Below are 15146 nucleotides of genomic sequence, written 5' to 3'. Positions count from 1 at the left end.
ACCCTGGTTACCAGTGTAAAATGTAAAAAAACAAACACTACATACTCACCTTCGCGTCCCCCGGCGTCCGCTCCCTGCACTGACTGAGTGCCGGCCCTAACAGCAGAGAGGTGACGTCACCGCTGTGCTGTGCTTTCACTTTACGGCCTGCGCTCAGTCAGTGCAGGAAGCGGACGGCAGGGGACGCGAAGGTGAGTATGTACTGTTTGTTTTTTTACATTTTACACTGGTAACCAGGGTAAGCATCGGGTTACTAAGCGCGGCCCTGCGCTTAGTAACCCGATATTTACCCTGGTTACCATTGTAAAACATCGCTGGTATCGTTGCTTTTGCTGTCAAACACAACGATACACGGCGATCTGACGACCAAATAAAGTTCTGAACTTTAATCAACGACCAGCGATATCACAGCAGGATCCTGATCGCTGCTGCGTGTCAAACACAACGATATCGCTATCTAGGACGCTGCAACGTCACGGATCGCTAGCGATATCGTTTAGTGTGACGGTACCTTAAGAATACAGCTGTGAGAAGATATTATTAGCCGGGAGACTATTATGAATTTTGTCTCTTTCCCAGAATATTAAAATTAGCCTTCAGTAGTTGGCTTTCCCTCAGCTGTTTATGAAAATTACAGGGGGACCCTGCTCCTTTTTTTGTTATTTTCTTTATTTATTAACAAGAACAGTAAAATACACACCCAAAGTAAACTTAAGTAACCTTAAAATTCCCCTCAAAGTTTCATATGAGGTTTCCGGGCCTCACAGCTGTCGGGAGACTGGTGGTTATAAACTCTTTCAAGACACCGAGTCTCAAGGTAGCTCCAATGCTAGACTGATGAAATCTAGACTCAGGGGCTTTCATCAATCTGGCACTGGCACTTGCAAAGTGAGATAAACAGAGACTATGAACTCAGGTGACCTTACTATTCTTGTTTATAATTAAAAAAGTAATTGAAAAAAACACGTGGAGGTCTCCCATAATTTTCATAATCAGCAGAGGGAAAGCTGATGTCTTGGGGCTGATGTTAATATTTTGGGAAAGAGACAATATTCATAAAGGTTCCCAAGCTATTATTATCATCTTACAGATGTATAGCCTTTCCTGGCTATTAAAGTGAGGGACCCCCCAAAGCAATTGCATAGGGTCCCCTTATATTTAATAATCAGCAAAGGCTAGGCAGACAGCTGTGGTTTGATATTAATAGCCTAGGAAAGTGTCATGGATTTTGGCCCTCTCCCAGACTAAAGACATCAGCTCTCAGCCTCCCAAGAATCTGGCACTTAGCCTAGTTCTTCCCACTTGCCCTGGTGTGGTGGCAAGCGGAGTGAAAATTGGGGGGTTGATATCACCTTTGTATTGTCAGAAGTTAGCAATGGAGATAAGTCATCTCCATTATTAACCCCATTGGTATATTGTATAAAACAACACACAACCAGAATTAAAGTCCTTTAATTGAAAGATTGACACAGACTTCTTTAATGAATGTAATTTAAACCATACTCACGTCATTGCCCAGTCCACAGAAGCCAATGTCTCCTGTAACAGAATTTAAATAAAAACAATATTCCTCACCTATGAAGATAATGATCCATTTGTTCCACAATGGCTTTAGCTCTGCTTCATATAGATGGCAGACTACATTGTTGCATAATGCAACTATTCAGCCTGCCATCCAGCAGAGACACTGAGCAGCGCAAGCAGTTATCTCCTATGACCTGACTGACATCTCACACTTGCGGTGCTATCAAAAAGGCCCTTGGAAGTTCACAACCAATGAACTCAGTTCAACTCACTGATGTCAGCACAAGCAACGTTACTATTTTTTCCCACAGCGCTTGCTCTGACATCAGTGAGTTTATCTAACCCATTGCAAGACAAATGGATTATTATGTTTTCATCAGACAGGTGAGTAACATAACTGTTTATTATTTAAATTATTTTACAAGCGACCATGTCTTCTGTGGACTGAGCTATGACGTGACTATGGCTTAATTTAGGTTCATTAAAAGAGTCTGTGTCATTTTTTCAATTAAAGGACTTTATTCTGGGTGTATGTTTATAGACGCATCTCTGCTACTAACCTATAGGCTTGATGTCACCAGACAATGCAAAAGTGACATCAACCCCACGAATATGAACCCTACATGGCACTGCCACAGGGCAAGTGGGAAGAGCCAGGCAAAGCACCAGAATTGGTGCATCTAATCGATGCGCCTTTTCTGGGCCGGCTGTGGCTTTTTTATGATGGTGGGGGGCAATATACATTGCCCCCTACCAGCCTGGGAATACCAACCCCTCTGCTATCTGCTTTACCTTGGTTAGTTGTCAAAAATGGAGGGACCACAGCTTTTTTAATTGTTTATTTAAATAATTAAAAAATACAAAGTGGGGATCTCTCAATTCTTGATTGCCAGACTTGCTGAAGCTGACAGCTGAGAGTTGACGCCTGCAGCTGTTTGCTTTGCATGGCTCGGTATAGAAAACTACAGGGGAACCCCACTTAATTATTTTTTAATTTACTTATTTATAGCATAGGTGGTGGCTGATGAATACTCCCATCAGCTGCCACTTGCTCTCTCTGTTGACAGTTGAATACAGCTCTCAACATTGTCCCTTGCTAGCGCTGATCACATCCGGCACTGGGAAACAGCGCAAGCAGTACCGCTGATTCCCAGGTGCTGGTATGTGTCACACATGACACACAAATGTTATTCATGTGTAATCAGTGTGCACGTGTGTGGGACGTTTTGCTGCCCATGTTGCCACTGGAGCTCTTAGTGAATTTGATCATTTACTGAACCGTGCACAACTTTTGCTAATTTTTAAGAAAAAAGCTTGGGAATCCAAACATGAATCCGAATGTGCAATGTTCATGCCGAATTTGAGATTGGCAAAGTTCACTCTTCTCTACTCTCTAGCAATCCTACAAGCAGCTCTCAGTGAAATTTTGCTTGGTCTTCCAGATGTAATCTTGAAACTCAACTGTTCCTGTCAACTGCCATTTCTTAATTATATTTTGAACTGAGTAAAGGGCAATTTATAAAAGCTTTGCTATCTTCTTATTGCACTCTCGTGATTTGTGAGCCTCCACCATTTTCATTTTCAGAGTGCTAGGCAGCTGTTTAGAAGTACCCATCACTGCAGTTTTTTGGCATAGGGTTAAAGAAGGCTGAGTTTTTATTAAGCTGGGAAAGTTGCATCACCTGGTCTTTCCTAACATTGATAGTGAACAAGCCATAATTTTAATAGGCTATTTAAGGTCTGAACCTGTGGTCAAAGTTATTTGAGCACATACATCTCCAATGATACTCAAACATTTGCATTTGCCCATTTTCCTTTATATAATTTTTAAAATGTAATAGAAGAATATATATATATATATATATATATATATATATATATATATATATATACTTTTTTCATAAAATACAAAGGAAATGTGTCATCTTTAACTTTAGGTCTTTTAGAGTTAATTTAATCTTCAACTTGTTCAACTGTTCACAATAACAGTAATTTTGACTGGGCTGGTAAAACTTTTTACACGCCACTGTATGCACTTTTTTTTTCTTAGTATGAACAATTAGTTTCTATGTGGACAATAAAACCCTTTTTTTGCCACAATTTCTTTCAACTTTTTTGCTTCTCTCCTTTTGACATTTATGGGTTCCTTTTTCCCCATTTTGTATCAAAATGAAACATTTTCTGTAAAAAAAGACTATGTTCTGATTCTTGGAAGATGAGTGAGCTGTAGGAGTTAATATTTTATGGACAATGAAGTTGATGCCCTAACATTTAATGTAATTAAATCCGTCTATTCTAGCTGACATAGCAAAGTAATATTTCAGGGCCATGGACTTGTTTTCTTCCTGCTGTTCTTCCTGTGATGCTATTACCATTAGAATGAGCTGATATATTTTTGCATGCAGTGTGGCTATCTAATTGTTTAGTGTGTTGTGATGTCTTATGTCCTCATCAACTCTTTGATATATAAAAAAGTATTAATATTTATATTTGAGGCTAAAAGTTTGATGCAAACTAAACTTGAGATGTTTAAAACTTACAAAGTGGGCAAAATAAATATGTGCTACTTAGGCCTTTCTATAATCAGGACTAAAAATATCACACCTCCCTTAAAAATGTGTGTGCTAATCACTTGATTACAGTATACTAATAAAGAAACAAAAAATCAAAAACTTTATCACTGTTGAAAGATCAAAAAGACTCATCAAGTCAGTCAATCTATAGCAAACATATATCATATCCATATCAATAGAAATAAATGAAGTCCTTATGTATATTCAGACCCCTCAGTTATCTTAAGACTGGGAGGAAGATTTAAGAGGTCTCCCTATTAATGATTTATACACTCGAACAGTACCTTGAAAGGAAACATCTATAGGTTCACCAACATGTACCTCTCTCAACAAGTACGAGTGCATAGACATATCGTTTGCATAAAATTGTGGCTATATATGATAGATATTTCCCAATACCCCTCTCTTCTTGACTGAGGAAATTATTTTCCCTGACTAGAGATAAATGTAGCAGAGCTTTCCTATGTTCATGCTTCATTGTTTCATTGAAATTGTAAATCAACTACATATTACTTACCAAAGGATCGAGTTTGAACCCAAGTGTCTTCCACAGACCATCTGTTTATATCGGCCAGTAAAGAAAACAGTAAAACTCATGCGCTTGTATCTTTGAATCAGTAAGACATTCCAACATGTTTATATAGTCTCTCAGTTTTTTGAAAATATTAGTTTTTTAATGATTTTCTTCTCACTTCTTTTGTGTTAAAGAACCTTAGTGTGATCTGGCTAGTGGGACCATAGCTATCTTTATAATTCTATTATGTCAAAGGAGTGCCTGGTTACTTCTATTGTTGGAGGTTTTTAAGGGGGGATTTTGACTCTACTACCCAGTCAGATGGGGTGCCTCTACATAGTCCTAAATTGTTTTTCAATTAACAGTACGAAGAAAGAAAAGCTATTACTGAACAGTGGAAGACTTTCTAAAGAGGTCATCCAGACTCTCCTATCATCTGGAATATTGGGAGCATTTAAAGTTTTATCTATTTGTAGTGCCAACAAAACTCAATTGTTTCTTCTACAGCTGTTTCTATTTTGCATTTTTTTCCAGTTTGATTTAGCAAATCAGCACTAACCACTTTACAGACTAAACTTACGAGCCTTGCTTGCAAGTTAGTTTTGACAATTTTGCTAAATATGTGCTACTTAGGCCTTTCTATAATCAGGACTAAAAATATCACACCTCCCTTAAAAATGTGTGTGCTAATCACTTGATTACAGTATACTAATAAAGAAACAAAAAATCAAAAACTTTATCACTGTTGAAAGATCAAAAAGACTCATCAAGTCAGTCAATCTATAGCAAACATATATCATATCCATATCAATAGAAATAAATGAAGTCCTTATGTATATTCAGACCCCTCAGTTATCTTAAGACTGGGAGGAAGATTTAAGAGGTCTCCCTATTAATGATTTATACACTCGAACAGTACCTTGAAAGGAAACATCTATAGGTTCACCAACATGTACCTCTCTCAACAAGTACGAGTGCATAGACATATCGTTTGCATAAAATTGTGGCTATATATGATAGATATTTCCCAATACCCCTCTCTTCTTGACTGAGGAAATTATTTTCCCTGACTAGAGATAAATGTAGCAGAGCTTTCCTATGTTCATGCTTCATTGTTTCATTGAAATTGTAAATCAACTACATATTACTTACCAAAGGATCGAGTTTGAACCCAAGTGTCTTCCACAGACCATCTGTTTATATCGGCCAGTAAAGAAAACAGTAAAACTCATGCGCTTGTATCTTTGAATCAGTAAGACATTCCAACATGTTTATATAGTCTCTCAGTTTTTTGAAAATATTAGTTTTTTAATGATTTTCTTCTCACTTCTTTTGTGTTAAAGAACCTTAGTGTGATCTGGCTAGTGGGACCATAGCTATCTTTATAATTCTATTATGTCAAAGGAGTGCCTGGTTACTTCTATTGTTGGAGGTTTTTAAGGGGGGATTTTGACTCTACTACCCAGTCAGATGGGGTGCCTCTACATAGTCCTAAATTGTTTTTCAATTAACAGTACGAAGAAAGAAAAGCTATTACTGAACAGTGGAAGACTTTCTAAAGAGGTCATCCAGACTCTCCTATCATCTGGAATATTGGGAGCATTTAAAGTTTTATCTATTTGTAGTGCCAACAAAACTCAATTGTTTCTTCTACAGCTGTTTCTATTTTGCATTTTTTTCCAGTTTGATTTAGCAAATCAGCACTAACCACTTTACAGACTAAACTTACGAGCCTTGCTTGCAAGTTAGTTTTGACAATTTTGCCTGAAAGACTTTATTTTAAATCTTTTTGACTTCAGGAAAGAAAATGGTGGAATTCCAGGCTTTCATGAAGATAATCACTTTAAGAAGGTCTTGTCTCGTCATTCAAATCATTCAGGAAATAAAATCATCTACTCCTTATTCCAAAAAAAGAAAAAGAAACAATGCATCTTACTAAAGTAAAAATAGTAATCATGTCTTACCTTGATGGAATCAGAGTTTTTAGGAAATCAGATGTTCTTTTTAGATTTCAGAATAAAGCCAACAAAGTTATCAAGTCATCTTTTGACAGATTGATCAGACACTAGTATACTGTTTCTAAATGATATTTCTTTGAATAACTGTCATTTTCAACAAAGCTTGAACTGATTCCATTCACATGCCACATCTTCAGTTGGAAAAAAAATTACATTGCGTTGACCAGATCTGCAGAGCTGCAGTCTGGTTTTCATGAACCACCTTTAAAAACCACTACAAGCAAGACATTTCTGCTTCCATGAACACAAAGTTTGGTGGATATGTGCTAGAAGTATTTGATCCATCCCTTCTTACCATTTGTTATTGTGTATTAGATCCCATATTTATTGTTATGGCTAAGGTGAAAAGAAAAATATTATTATTCTACCATATAATTTTCCTCTATTTGAATCTGAAGGCAATACAACATTTCCTTCTCATAAATATATTGCTATAAGCTTTCACCAGTGGTTAATATCTCAGGGAGTGATATGTGTGTTTGTTTGGTTAATTGCTTAATTGATTTATTGGTTAATTCCTTAACTACTCTTATTTTCCATACTTATAAGGCACTAAGCAAAACAAACCATATGCATTCTGTTGCCTTCAGTTTTGATGAAACATTTTGGATAAAACAAAATTATCTTGGTTTACTACTTTGGTGACCATATCTAAAATCATTTTTGTTAAGTCTTTGTTTCTTATTAGTGCTAGTTTTGACCTTTGCAGTACAAGATCTAGATAAGTTCATTTGGGGGTCTAGTTTCCAAAATGGGGTCACTTGTGAGGGAGCTTCAATGATTAGGCACACTGGGGCTCTCCAAACGCGACATGGTGTCCGCTAAAGATTGGAACCAATTTTTCATTGAAATAGTCAAATGGCGCTCCTTCCCTTCCGAGCCCTGTTGTGCGCCCAAACAGTGCTTCCCCCCACATATGGGGTATGGGCGTACTCAGGACAAATTGTACAATAACTTCTGGGGTCCAGTTTCTCTTTTTACCTTTGGAAAAATAAAAAATTTGTTGCTAAAAGATCATTTTTGTGACTAAAAAGTTAAATGTTAATGTTTTCCTTCCATGTTGCTTCTGCTGCTGTGAAGCACCTGAAGGGTTAATAAACTTCTTGAATGTGGTTTTGAGTACCTTGAGGGGTGCAATTTTTAGAATGGTGTCACTTTTCAGTATTTTCAGCCATATAGACCCCTCAAACTGACATCAAATGTGAGGTTGTCCTTAAAAAAATGATTTTGTAAATTTTGTTGTAAAAATGAGAAATTGCTGGTCAAATTTTAACCCTTATAACTTCCTAGCAAAAATAAATTTTGTTTCCAAAATTGTGCTTATGTACAGTAGACATGTGGGTAATGTTATTTATTAACTATTTTGTGTCACATAACTCTCTTGTTTACCAGAATAAAAATTCAAAATTTCAAAATTTCAAAATTTTCAAAAATTATAGCCAGATTTCCATTTTTTTTTACAAATAAACACAAAAATTATCGACCTAAATTTACCACTATCATGAAGCCCAATATGTCACGAAAAACAGTCTCAGAACCACAAGGATCCCTTCAAGCGTTCCTGAGTTATTACCTCATAAAGGGACACTGGTCAGAATTGCAAAAAACGGCCAGGTCATTAAGGTCAAAATACGCTGGGTCATGAAGGGGTTAAAAACTATTTAAAAAAAATGTTGAGAATAAGAAGCTCCTAAAAGTAAATATTTGCCAAAAGGGTGGAGATTCTTGCCTCATTGAAGTTCCCCATATTTCCAAATTATAATATAGATATCCATTTTATGCTTCTCATGAAACTTATTGTATTTTGTTTCAAGACTATATCTTGTTACTTCTGTAATTAGCAGCTGCAAATAGTGATTAAACTAAGCTCTGTGGCCAATCAGTGCTGGCATTACTGTCCCCGCATTTGAACATATTAGTAATGAAGAGTAAGTTTACGTCCGAAGGCAGGGACAGTGACGCCTTCACTAATTGGGCATAGGGCTCACATGTCATAACTACTGCACTTCAGCCCCAAAAGGCAAGTGCCAACACCGCTGGAAAGGAGCCGCACAGAGGTTGAATATAAGTGTTCTTTATTTTCATGAGGGCAAACATTCAGATTGAGAGAGGATTGTCCCAGTAGTGGTCAACCCCTTTAATATAAGTTGACATTTTTAAAACTAATGTTTTAAATTTGTTTAAACGCATTAAAGTATTAATATATCATCAAGCATAATTATATCTGTTACTTATTCTAACATTTTTATATTTTGAATATGGAGAGATATGCATTGACTTGCATCACTATATATAACAAACTTCTACTTTTCATACCCAATGTTATGGATGAGAAAATCTGCCAAATTATTATTATTATTATTATTTATTTATATAGCACCATTGATTTAATGGTGCTGTACATGAGAAGGGGTTACATACAAATCACAGATATCACTTACAGTAAGCAAACTAACAATGGCAGACTGATACAGAGGGGCGAGGACCCTGCCCTTGCGGGCTTACATTCTACAGGATGGTGGAGATGGAGACAATAGGTTGAGGGTTGTAGGAGCACCAGTGTTGGTGAGGCGGTAGCTTCACTAGTGATGAGGAGGCAGCAGGGTCAGTGCAGGCTGTAGGCTTTCCTGAAGAGGTGGGTTTTCAGGATCCGTTTGAAGGATCCAAATGTGGTTTATAGTTGGATGTGTTGGGTCAAAGAATTCCAGAGGATGGGGGATATTCGGGAGAAGTCTTGGAGGCGGTTGGGTGAGGAGCGGTTAAGTGTGGAGGAGAGAAGGTGGTCTTGGGAGGATTGAAGACTATGTGAGGGAAGATATCGGGAGATTAGTTCAGAGATATATGGAGGAGACAGGTTATGGATGGCTTTGTAGGTCAGTATTAGTAATTTGAACTGGATACGCTGAGGGAATGGGATCCAGTGAAGAGATTTGCAGAGAGAGGAAGTGGAGGAGTAGCAAGGAGAGAGATGAATTAGTCGGGCAGCAGAGTTAAGGATGGACTGGAGAGGTGCAAGGGTGTTAGCAGGGAGGCCACAGAAAAGGATGTTGCAGTAGTCAAGGTGGGAGATGATGAGGGCATGCACAAGCATTTTAGTAGATTGACGGTTGAGGAAAGGATGGATTATGGAGATATAGGCACATCACTTAACTATTCAGTGCAAAGATAAGTTTCTTATTATGCTTTAGGGTCTGTATGGTGGAAAAAATATTCACCTCATCGTTTATCTGTTCTAATGATGATGCTCACCCTTCAGTTGTCTTTGTGTCCTCCCTACTTCCATAAACATCTGTCAGCGCCAGAGCTTCCATTGATGAAATGGCCTTTGATGTCATGAAACCATTACGCTATGAAGCATGTGGTTATATTTTAGACCTACTTGGCACTATAGCAGAGCAAGCTGAACTGTAGTGACGGGACAGTGACATATTTTTTCATCATTAAGTTGATCACAAGAATTCTGAGAATTCAAATTTTTGTATACATTTTAGTCAAATTCAGTTCAAATTGAACAGATTTGCCCATCACTACCAACAATTCATTTTATTCTTTCTTAATTTTAAATGTAAATTTTTTATTCTGTTCTAAAATGTGTAAATGTATTGAGCTCTTTACATGGAGTGCATGGTTTTCATTGTTTTATAACACACCTAATCTTGGTATTTCTCAATGGATTAAAAGCAAATTGTTCACTATCGCATCAGTGATAATATTTTTATGGCTTCCACAATAAAACTGAAAGAATCTGAGTGACAAGATCAGTCATTAGATATGAAAAATGGGCTGAAGTATAAAATGATAGAAAACATTCCAAAAGAAAATAATCCTAACTTTCAAATGAGTTTGATCTTTTGTACATTTTTTCAGTCTTTCATTTCGGAAGAGTCAGCTTTAATACTGACCATAAACTTAGATGTAATTCTATTGCCTTAAGTAGCTTTAGAAAACTGTTTCTTGCTGGACAGTTACTTCAAGAATAGGAGAGAAGAAAGAAGAAACACAAATGAGATAGGCTTTATTTAAAAAATTCACAAAGCTTCTTTTAAACCAAAACATCAGGACAGCAGGTTACAAGTTGGCAGAAAATTACAAGGCATCAAAAGCATTGATAAAGAACGTACTAATTAACAATTTGAAAAATTGTAATTTTTATATTAAGTTTATAATCCATCTAAAAATATAGAGACCTAAAGTATAACATATGTTATATACACAAAATACAATGACTTTGGCCTTTGAAATGGAATTTTGATATTACAAAAACACAAAAATGTAAGAAATAAAATAAAAGAATGGAAAATAAAAGGAACTGCATATTTAAATATTAATTTCACAAAAGCAAATGTTTGTATATTCTTATAAATGAAACCTTTAACAACACTGAGTAGCCTGCTGTTAAAAGTAATAACGATTAGTGTGTTCTGTTGAGACATTAAATATGAATTGTGCTACTCATATTCAAGATATTACAAAATTTTATGCATGAAATCTGACTGTGAACTCTTTTCATCAGAATCATTATATTTGTTTTTAAAACATATCTTCAATAAATTGTATATATTTAAAAAAAGAAAATACAGCTCCATTTACTTTATGAAGTCACAATATATTTTATGTTCCCAAAAATCTTTTAAAGCATTTCAGAGCAATGGTTTCCTAAAACAATTACTATGTATGCTGGGTATATATAGTGCTGTACAGAAGCTTGGCAGGTGTGAAAAAAATGCTGCTAATTAACAATGCTTTAAAAAATAGAACTGCAAGGGTATCCATCTAAAGATATATCTATCTTTAGATAGATAGATAAATAGATAGGTATATCTAGATAGATGGATAGATAGACATATCTATAGATAGATATATAGATAGATGGATAGATAGATATATCTATAGATAGATGGATAGCTATCGATAGATTGATGGATAGATATATCTATAGACAGATGGATAGATAGATATGTCTACAGATAGATAGATATATATATATATATAGATGGATAGATAAATATATCTATAGATACTGTAGATGGATAGATATGTCTATAGATAAATGGATAGATAGTTAGATATATCTATAGATAGATAATGCCAAGCCTGAAGTTTAGTAATAAACATAATAAAATGGTGCATAAAGAGTTAAATAAAGACACACACACACAAAATCTGCATTAGGCTTGAGTCACACTTGCGAAAAACTCGCATGAGTCTCGCACCTCAGTACCCAGCACTGCCGCTGGCTCTTGGACTGGAGAGTTGAGCTGAATAGAAATACATGCAGCCTCACACTCCGGTCCCGAGTGCAGATGGCAGTGTCAGGGTTTTAAGGTGCAAGATTTGTGTGAGTTTCTCGCAAGTGTGACCCCGACCTTAAACGCAATATGTTTAATTTAAAAAAATGAAAAAAAAAAAATTGTGGGCTCCCACACAATTTTCTGCACCAGAGAGGGAAAGCATAAAAAGCAAGGCAAACACTACAGGCTGCTATGGGGATGTATAATCATGATACCAAAAAGGTACATCCCATGGAATCAGCCAATACATAGAGAAGTGTGGGACACACTATTGTTATAAACAACAAAATCACTTGGAAAATAGTGCCATAGTCCAATAATCATGCAATTTATAGAAAAAGTTTATTTGAATCAATATAAAACAAAGAACATGGACAGCAGAAAAGGGATGTGTGACAACATACCACACGGAGACTAGGAGGGAGGTAAAGATCCCCAGATAAAAATCAATAAGCGGTGCCATATAAGGCACATCATACACAGTGCATGGGAAGTTCGCATAAATACTAGAAAAGATGTCTTATGATAATAGCAGGAACATGCTGTATCACATCAAGAAATATATGTAAAATTGGCAGTATTTATACAGGAGTTCACATAGTATAGCAGCATCATAGAAAAAGATCAAAGACATGCATATGTGCAGATGGACAGATATAAGAACATACCACAAATGCACAGGGGATCACACCAGCTCCAGCTCCGCTCCAGCATTGGGTTTTTAATGCCAAAAACATCAATTCTTATTACTTAAGCTTGTCAATCTTAATTTACTTTATAATAATAGTTAGGCATTGAAAACTGGGGGTCATTTGGCTAAAGTTGTGGGGGGGTAGGGCTGGGTCAAGATTTTCGTGGGCCCAGAAAATGCGGAATAGGTCACAGCAGTGGAGCAGGGAGAGGTAAGTATTTAGACTTTGCAAGTGCTGTGATCCTGAGCAAGCAGGAGGGGCCCACTCGTTGGCACTGGCACAGGGCCCCTCATAGAACGGCGGTGTGTTTGATGGCGGGTGGCGCCTCCCACTGGCAGAGACACTTTTGCATACTATGAGGGGCCCTGTGCCAGTGACGTCGCCAACGAGTATGCCCCCCCACCTGATGAAGGAACCTGCACTTTCATCTGCACCTTCCTTTTTGTCCCCGTGTAAGGTGGTATAGTATGCGGGAAGGGGAACCTGACTTTCAGCAGGGTCAGATTCTGGCTGTGTAGAGTGCAAGGGGAATGTAGTGGTCTGGGTCAATGTACCAGCAGACTCATCTAGCAGTGGCAGGGCAATGGGCAGGATGAGGAGGAAACACAGATATAGGCCCAAATAATAAAGTAATCTAAATGCAGTTCAAAATTGGTAATAGGACTAAACAGGCAGCATTGCTTTGTTCAGTGGAGGAAAACTGTAATGAGTGGCAGACTCAGTTAGTAGGCCCAAATAATAAAGTAGGCTAAATGCAGTTCAAATGTGGTAACAGGACTAAACAGGCGGCATTGCTTTGTTCAGTGGAGGAAAACTGTAATGAGTGGCAGACACAGTTAGTAGGCCCAAATAATAAAGTGGGCTAAATGTCTGCCAAAAAATTGTTCATAAATAAACAGGTGGCATAGCTAGGTACAGCGGTGGGCTCCTCTGCTGAGCAGCAGACAGTGGCAGTAGGCGCAAAGTATTAACTGGTCTAACTGGAGGCCAGGGCCCCTGTATATTTTAGCTATCATCTATCATTTCAACAAATTTGTATTGCCAGTACCATTGAAGGATTTAACAGCACATACTAAATAGTGGTGGAGCAGGGAGAGGTAAGTATTGCAAGTGGTAGAGCACTGTTTGAGCTGGGGGGAACACTCTCTCGTGGGCGGCGGTACTGGCACAGGGCCCCTCATATTACGATGGTGTGTTTGATGTTGGTTGTGCACCACCACCATCAGAGACACTTCATTGTACTATGAGGGACCCTGTGCCAGTGCCGTCGCTCAAGAGTGGGCCCACCCACCTGTCCAGGCAAACGGCACTCACACGGGTGCTTGCTCCAGGTGGTGACCACGGCCCTGTGGGGTGAGTCAGCCCATTTAGGGAGGTAAAAATATGGCCTATGGTGGACATTCAGCAGCTGCAAATGGAGGAATTGGAGAAGTCAGGAAGAGGAGGCCAAAAGCAAGACATTTTTCAGGCAAGCTACGTGTCAGCAGGGGAAGGTGGGGCAAAATAATTTGAAATCCATGATTGGTTAATTTTAATGAAGGTTAGATCATCAACATTTTGGGTAGCCAGACTGTGCATAAAAGAACACAATGTAAGTGGCAGAAAGTGGCTGGCTGATATACGACAAACTAACAGGACTGAAGTATATCCACTTTGTGAGAATTTAAATGTCACTTTTTTGGGGGGATACTGAACCAAAACTCAGGCCCAGTGTATATAACAACGCAATCTAAGTGGCAGAAAGTGGCTGGCTGACATACGACAAACTAACAGGACTGAAGTATATCCACTTTGCGAGAATTTGAATCTCACTTTTTTTTTTGGAGACTGAACAGAACTCAGGCCCAGTGTATAAAACAACACAATGCAAGTGGCAGAACGTGGCTGGCTGATATACGACAAACTAACAGAACTGACGTATATCCACTTTGTGACAATTTGAATCTCCCTTTTTTGTTGGGGGGAGACAGCACCACAACTCAGGCCCAGTGTGTAACACAACACAATGTAAGTGGCAGAAAATGGCTGGAAGATATATGAAAAAATACAAGGACTGTAGTACAATTTAAATCTCCCTATAATGATCTCGGGACAAGTATGGCAGCAATAAAAAGGACTGCTGCACACAAAAGTATGGACAAATAAACAAGATAACTGTGCAGAAAGGAGCAACAGAATTTTTGCTTTTAAAAAAGCAGTTGGTTTGCACAGCAGCGTGCAAACAGCAATGCAGCTATCAGGGAGCCTTATAAGGCAGCCTAATAAGCTACAGAGCTGATGCACAAAAATATAGCCTCCACTGTCCCTGCAAAAAAAAGGTGGTGTTGAACAGTGGAAATCTCTACAGCACAAGCAGTTTGGGGGTTAATCTTCCCTCCCTAACTATATCCCTTCTTCTGATGAAGCTGCAGCAACCCCTCCCTATGCTAAGATCGGCAGCAGTAAGATGGCGGTCGGCATGCATGCCCCTTTATAGCCCCTGTGACGCCGCAGAAAGCAAGCCAATCACTGTCATGTCCTTCTCTAAGATGGTG

This window comes from Ranitomeya variabilis, chromosome 3 (assembly GCF_051348905.1).
Source record: "Ranitomeya variabilis isolate aRanVar5 chromosome 3, aRanVar5.hap1, whole genome shotgun sequence".
NCBI lineage: Eukaryota > Metazoa > Chordata > Amphibia > Anura > Dendrobatidae > Ranitomeya > Ranitomeya variabilis.
The sequence above is the reverse complement of the archived record's forward strand: the minus strand, read 5'-3'. Positions refer to the sequence as shown.